Consider the following 7945-nt stretch of genomic DNA (forward strand, 5'->3'; position numbering starts at 1 on the left):
TAAAACAACGCCACAAAGAGTGCTGTTTTATTCTCTTTTACTTTTCTGCACGGCACTGTGAAATACAGCCAGCTTTACTAACGTTTAGACACTGGTATCCTGTGTCAGTGGAAAGAAGAGCACATTGGGAGGTTTGAGAGTCAGAAGGATATGTGAAAACTGTTGGGCTAAGGTGTGTCCTGTGTTTATATGAGACAAAATGTGACCCTGCTAGTCAGGAAAGGGATGCTTTTAGTCGGCTCTTTTGCTGTTTTATGGCCAACACACATGTGGAAATGACTGGCTTCCACAATAGAGAGTGAATAACACAATTGTCTTAGGGGAAAAGGAAAAAGATGTGTGTGTGGGCGAGTGGTGGGCAATGCTTGCACAAGGGACAAAAAAAAAGTGTCATTGTAAGTTTCACAGGGCATGTGTGTGTAGGTGGTAGGAAGATGAGGTCAGGGTGACTTTACATGGTCATGGACTCATGTGAGGACATGAGGACACAAGGGTAGTGTGTGTGTGTGTGTGTGTGTGGGGGGCTCTATATGTCAGTGCCACAGATGTTACCGCACACATACAGCACACACACCCAGACAGAGCGAATCAGGCAGCCCCCGGCCTGAGTGTGGCTTATGTCAAGCAGGATAAGCTCTTGACGCTGTGTTGACTCACGATTCTACCTGTTTACAAACTTGTGCAAGGGAAGTTTTCACAGCTCCAGATGCTGACAGATGACAGGCTCGTGGACAGGTGCCATACTTGTCATTGAGTGCAACGGCAGCACAATATCCTAACATCAGCATCCGCTCCTACTGCTCATACATAAAACACTGGGTGGTCCAAACACTGAAACCACACTGAAGCCGAGACTTTATTTCATTTTTAGAATCCATGTATTTTATTTTTAAGTCCAATTGCCTCTAATTTTCCCAGTAGCTCATTCTCTAATAAGCCATGGGATTTAAAAGCACAGTCACTGCAGATAAACCGTAAATATTTAATTGGTAAGATAATCATTTGGTCTATAAAACTTCAGAAAATGTTTTTTTGAAACATTTTCTAAAACCCAAGGTGACCTCTGCATATAACTGTTCACATAAACTAAAAAAAAGACGCAAATAATCACAGCTTAGAAGCTGGGATGAGGGAATGTTTGACATTTTCACTTGAAAAATTGCCTGAACGATTAAACAATGTTTAAAATAGTCATAATTTCCCTTTGATCTACTATTTGATTCACTGACTATTTGTTCAGCTTTGAAAGGTTGACACATTTAATAGTAATACCATGTGTAGTCCACAATAATTATGGTGTCATAATACAGAAAATTATATGGTGTGTGATACTACACACAAGTCAAGCATCAATATGCTATGTAACTGAATATCCCAACTAATTTTATTGATAATATGTCCAGTCTGGTTCCAGATGTAGGGGGGAAATGTGTAAGGAAGGTTGGTGGCAAAAGGCTGAAATAGTAGAGAGCAGAATAGGGGAAAAGAAAATGTAAAATAGTGAATTAATAAAGAAACTCTAAATGAAATCCTTATCACATAATGTATGTTTAATTAGAATAGCTATAAATTACAGTCACAAAATTGCTTCCTATCATATGAATTATGCATTTTAAGATAATGTATGGCTGGCAACATATTGCTCCATTGATTATTTGTGCCAAGACTCCATGTTCCCTCTCTTCTTGTGTGTTGGGGCATGCAGCCGCTTCTCCCCAGTCTGGCTTGCACCCGCAGGGCCTGGGAGCACACTGACACAGACACATAAACATACCGTACACACTCACACACTCTCATTCACACACTCATGCACATGGGGCAACATGAACAAGCCTACATCAAAGATACATCTGTTTCTTATGCATGTTTGATGGGACAGGCAGGCAGCGGCTGGCCACTGCTCCAAGTTACAGCACAGATTAGTATGCATGAGTAGGTGGAAGCAAAGCAGTGAATGCGAAGGACTGTGAAGGTGAGGGAAAGATACAGAGTTTAAATACAGATATGTGAACCGAAACACGAGGAATGTGATTTGCTACTTGTCTGTTTTTTATAATTCTCTTTTAAACGACGGACGACCTTTTGGCTTACGAGAAGCACAAAAGCAGGTGTTCATAGAAGAAAGGCTTCGCTTCTAATCATATGATGACCAGTATGTAGCCACTGCTAGGGCTAAGTGAGCTGCATATCCGAAAGCTGAGACACTAGAGAGTTAATAACTCTTTCTTTTGTTGTGCAGTTGTCTTTTGTCCTTGCTGTTTGATGTATTGTTGGCCTTTTTAGCTGCGAGCAGCTGGTACAAGTCCTTTTGTCTGGTTGTCAGTCTGTTGCCCAAACTTTGGCATTCTGGGACATAGTTACAAAAACTGTATCTGCTGGTTTCCCAGACAAGGATTAAGCCCAGTCCAAGGGCATTTGGGAAATTGCTCAGTGAATGTCTCTTTTTATTTTGTTTGATTGTTTCCAGGGCATATCAGTCTGAGTTAAGCGTAGTTGCTAAATTCTATATTTTATATTGCCGCACCAGACACGATGGTTTCTCATTCAGTCAAGTTGGCCAAAACAGTTTTCTATAGATTAATGTGTCAGTCATTTACACAAAAATAATGACACATTACATCTTTAATATCTTGGAAATTGCTTATTCTTGTCTTTAAAACAGTCAAAAAACACAGCAGCAAAAACTGTCAGATTAGATAACTGTCAGATGAGTTTTCTTTCAATCCATTAATAAGCTAATAGTTTCAGCAGAAGTCCTGTTTTGCCATTTAATTCTGGTAAAAAAAAAAACATTGCCAGGCTTCATTAACTTGATTAGATATTTGAAATGATGTCAATTAGTTTTCTTTTACAGCACAGAACATATCACGTGAGCTGCGAGCCACACACAGATCCCAGCAGTAATAGACTGAAAAAAAAGTGATCTGTTCATAGTCCAGTCGACATTATACCAACAACATACACACCTTTCACAATAATTTCACTGTCGATATCTGTAGAATATGTCACAAACATGAAAAAAATCTAAATTCATTTTTTAAACCCATCACCTCCTGTGTCTGTTTGAAATAAAAAGCTCTCTTGCGTTTGGACAGAATCCATTCATATGTTAACATGGCTCTTATTCTACTGTATTTATCAAAGGCAAACTCAGTACAGAAAGACAGGGCTTGCAGCAGCTCTGCAGCAGGGACGCTCTGTGGTCACCTCAGGCGAACGAGCTGCGGCAGTTCGGCGAGGCAGCTGTCACACACGGATCACTCCGTGTGGACGAACTGTAAGGTGAGGTAGTTTGCGCTGACCTTGCGTCACAATGCAGCACAGACGGTCAACATCCGCTAGCCGTGCTCTGCCAGGATTTTTCCTATCAAATCAGTGAAAGCTGGGATTGGCCGCTTATCAATTTTTGAATGTAAGCAGATCTTGGCACAAGGACATACGCGCACCCCAAATTGAAATGAAGTTCACCTTCCAAAACATCCAGCACTTTGGATCAAGGGAGCGTCCCGTCGGTTCAACTCAACAGTATGTTTCTGTTTCTCGCCAGATGTTCTGCTTAATTAACATGCAGGCTCGGGGCGAGAGAGGTGTCACCACCCGTACACAGTTTATCCAGGTGCTGCAGCTCTGCATAATTACCTCACATTAACATGAATAATATTAATTGGATTCATGGTGTGTTTCCTTGAGTGAGAAATAGGCCAGAGTTCTTAGTGTACAGAAGGGTTTGTTGCCGCTGATTTGATTGAAGTCGTTCTAATGTGTTGAATGTGTTTTTGAGCGGAAAGCTGCTTTCATTCTCAGAATTAATCAAGTTTAGCTGTGTATGGGTTTGTGTGTGAAGAAGAAAAATGTATTATAAGATATATTATCTATGCCATAAAGCACATAAACCAATGGTAAGGTAATAGGATCCTTTGTCGGGATGAATTGACAAGATGGAGAGAACTTGCGAATCCTAACGACGTTTATGTGCTTCAGCGCTTCTTCAAATTCTTCAGACGTCTAAGTAGAGGGCTGGGATCATGGGTAGTGCTTTCGGATACATACAGGAAAGTCCGAGACAGCAGAGAATCCAAGGCTAGCTCTGTTTCTACCATAAATCACACAGTATGGAGACAACTTTGAAACTCAACACCTCAGGATCTGAGAGGCCTACAGAGGCCCTTAAAGAGACAGCGAGAGGGTGACAGACGTAGAGACAAACAAAGGACAAGGCTATGGTTTGAGTGACTGTACGTCCTGTATGTTTCCAAAAACCTCTGGATTTAAAATGTGTGATGATTTTGATGAATGAGGCAAATATAGCATGGCCCATCTGCTTGTTCATCATTTCTCTCTCTTTCTCCTACTTCTAGGTATAGATACATACATAGGTATATATGCTAACTGGTGCCAGGCTAACGCGTGTGTGCGTGTGTTCCCAGGTCAAATCCAGGAGTCACACTGTAAAAGGAGGACTACCAACCCAAACCTGGGGAAGCACTGGAGCCCCGGGGTGCTGGAATGGAGCAACTCATAGAGTAAGAGACATTATGTGTGTATTTGTTATATCTGACATTTTGTTAGCATGTTTTATTGTGTTTACTAAACGAACTTCCTGCCTCTATTTTGGGGCTTCCTGGAACTGTTGTTGCCCACTGGAGATCATTCAGCTATATATACCAGCAGATTGCAGATTACTTCAGCCCGCTGGGTCTCATGCATATTGTAATAAATAAAACACTGCAGGCCTTTCTACTTATCTCCATCCAAAGCCATTCATTTTACAAAAGCAATTTTGAAGACAGAACCTTTAAAAAGACTGGCTTGAATGTTTGTATTTAAGTGTTGGCGTGAGCTGAGGTGAGGACATTTAAAAGGCAGCGTGAAGATCATACTGGCTGGTCTGTTTGAAATACAACATCTTGACAGAAATTGAAAAGTAGCCCAGTCGCACTGTACTTTATGCACAACTCTTCTGGCAGCTGGTGACATGTAAACAGATGCTCTGCGTTTCTCCAACCTGTCTCTCACTGCTTTAATAGGACAAGTTGATGAGCTGCTTTGGGTTTACAGCCCAACATGTCTGGGCATTTTGAAAACCTTTTATTTTCTTTTTTTTAGCAAAACAGGACTTATCATCATCCAGCAGGAAAAAGGTTGTAGTTTGAGTTGAAGAATGGAGTTTCTGGGAAGTGGGGGTTAGCTGCGCAGTCTTACAGCCTCAGTGACGCAGGGAGAGCAGGGAATACAAAGAAAGCCACGTATAATCATGAATACACGTTGGTAGCAGTTGCACACACAAATCCTTGGAGACACCAAATTACATGTAAACTTTGTAGAACACGAACACAAACATTCCTATTCAGTGTCTCCCTTTTAAACAGCGATTCAGCAGAAAGACAAAGGAAAAGCCTGGGAGTGATGCCACAAAGGAGTGATAACCAAACTGTCTGTAAGAAGGCAACCTCACTCTGTTGGGGGATGGGGAGCTGATTTATCTAACCCTACATACCTCCAGTCGTCCTCCGTGAAGGAACACCTCTGTGTGAACATCAACACTGCTAGACTGCTGATATATCGTAACACATCTATCTATCTATCTCTATCTATCTTATCTTAATCGTATCCTATCTATCTATCTAATCATCATCTTATCGGTATCTTATCGTATCTATCTCTAAAATTTCATTATGTGTTGCTGTTCTCCTTCAAAACCTGCTGTTTGTCTTTCCCCGCGTAGTAGCTTCCTTTTGCGGATATATATATATATATATTCCTTCCCCTGTTTGTCAGTGCTGCTGTGTCTGGGCAGAGTGTGATAAGAGCCATGGCAGTTGTATCTTCTTGGCTCTATTGCATGTCCTCTTCCTTACTTCTCAACACATTCTGCAGATAGCAGGAACAGGAATGGCATTGTGTTTCCGGGGGTTGCTGGGTTGCTCTGTGTGTGACTGTGCATTCAAGTATGTGTGTGTGAATCAGAGACTCATCACTTGTCATTTTATTCTACCTTTCTCTCACCGGTGCGAGTATATGCAACATGCATAATTCATACCTGTGACTGTGCCTAGGAAAGGGATGCGTGCCTACACGCTTTCCCTCCTACTCGCTACGCCGCAGCCTGTCAAGTGAAACCATTCATTTACAGTATGTCAGTACCGCCTCCCCCCCATGTCTCATATTGACCGTGACACATCAGTGATTGTTGAATCACCCTCCTCATTATCCGAAACCCCCCTGGCTCCTATGCCAACGTGAGTAGCTTTCTCTTAATGATGAGGTTACGCCACCGACCTGCTGCTGCACCGTACCAAACAGCGGAGCGGCAGAGAGGGGTTCCTGACTTGCGCAACTACACTCTCCTCTCTGGCCTGTGACTCACTGATGAGTCATCGCGACAGGGAAAGGGGCTCTAAATGCACCCCCATGCAAGTGCACACACACATACACTCGTGCTTGTACTTGCACATAAGTGCACACCTTCTCTGTTGTTGGACAAACTCTGTTATAGACACAGTTTGTTGATGTTCATTGTTGTGTGTGTGGGTGTGAGTGCGTGTGTGTTTGTATGTCGTCATGTCTGTCCTTCCTCTCTCTTTTTGTGTCCAAGCACACACGCGCTCGCTCACACACACGCACACACACACACCATTATTTATAATAATCAACATAATTGTAATAGAGTTTTTTTTTCAGATAAAGAGTGAAAAGCAGAACTGGTAATTGTTTGACACTTGGTGCATTCCAATTACTGTTCTGTTGACGCAGCATCGCTAAGATAAGGCCAAGCATAATGATGAGGATGAGGGCGGTTGTGATATTTGTGGTAAATTGGGTTCACAGTGGCAGGTATTCAACCACTAGAGGGAGACACAACCATTAGTTTCTAACCCGAAAGGTTGAGTTCACAGAGTGAACGGTATTATATTATTATCTTCATGTGAATTAGATGTCGACCAACAGCATTGCATTTCACTCTTGCTGTAAATTCATATATTTCAAAAAAAATCTCTTGATTGTTGTTGCCAGTTCATAATTGTACTCAAATTATAGCAACAGAATGATTGCAACAGTATTCTTACGGTACTACAGTATATTTCAAACATCTACGTTTGGAGAGTGGGCGATAATGCCTCTTCATTTTAATGCCTCATAACATCTCATATGAATATTTCCTCTTTCTCCATGCAGCAACTCCTAAGAGGCTCATATGCTTACGTAGATATTTATTCGAATTGTCAAACACACACACACAAGAAAACAGAACCTGCATATATGGAATCACTCAGTATTAGATTGTACTGTTTAATATCCCATGACACAACCTGTCGTAGCTTGACAGTTAAACGCAGGTGTGGTGTGTAGCAGTGGGCCTCTAGAAACCTCTAGAAAAATACTTCTACCTCAACATCACAATTTCTCTTCTTACATTTTTATTTCGTATTACAAATATCACACTGGCATTTATGTAAAAAGGACCATTATCAGAAATTCACATTTTAAAATTGTAATGTTGCAGTAAAAGGAGATGGCACTCAATTGGTTATTCTCATACCATACCACTGCTTTAGAGATTGACATTAGATCTCAGTTAAAGATAGTGCTTAGATTCCTCAGGGGATTTCTCTTTCCTTGCATGTTTTTCCGTGAATGCATCTCAAAACGATTATACTTACATGCACCTGTAGTATGACCTTTATAGTAACATCAAAACACTGACACATAGTGGTTTGCATGAAGTCCTGATGCAGCTTGGCCAATTACGGACTGAACTATATTAAATTCAATGTTCTAAGAGATGTGAGAGCTGTAAGAGTTTTAGTGTGTCGCTCAAGGGCACATATACATCGGATGCTCACCGACACAGTGGCTTGAGCCCAGTAAAGGTCTCGGTAAAGATTTTTCTGGAGCTTGTGTGTGTGTATGTGCAAGCTACACCTCTGTGACCCCCCCCCCCCCC

This window comes from Morone saxatilis, unplaced genomic scaffold, assembly GCF_004916995.1.
Source record: "Morone saxatilis isolate NCDOM2014 unplaced genomic scaffold, NCSU_SB_2.0 Contig1, whole genome shotgun sequence".
NCBI classification, from domain to species: Eukaryota; Metazoa; Chordata; class Actinopteri; family Moronidae; genus Morone; species Morone saxatilis.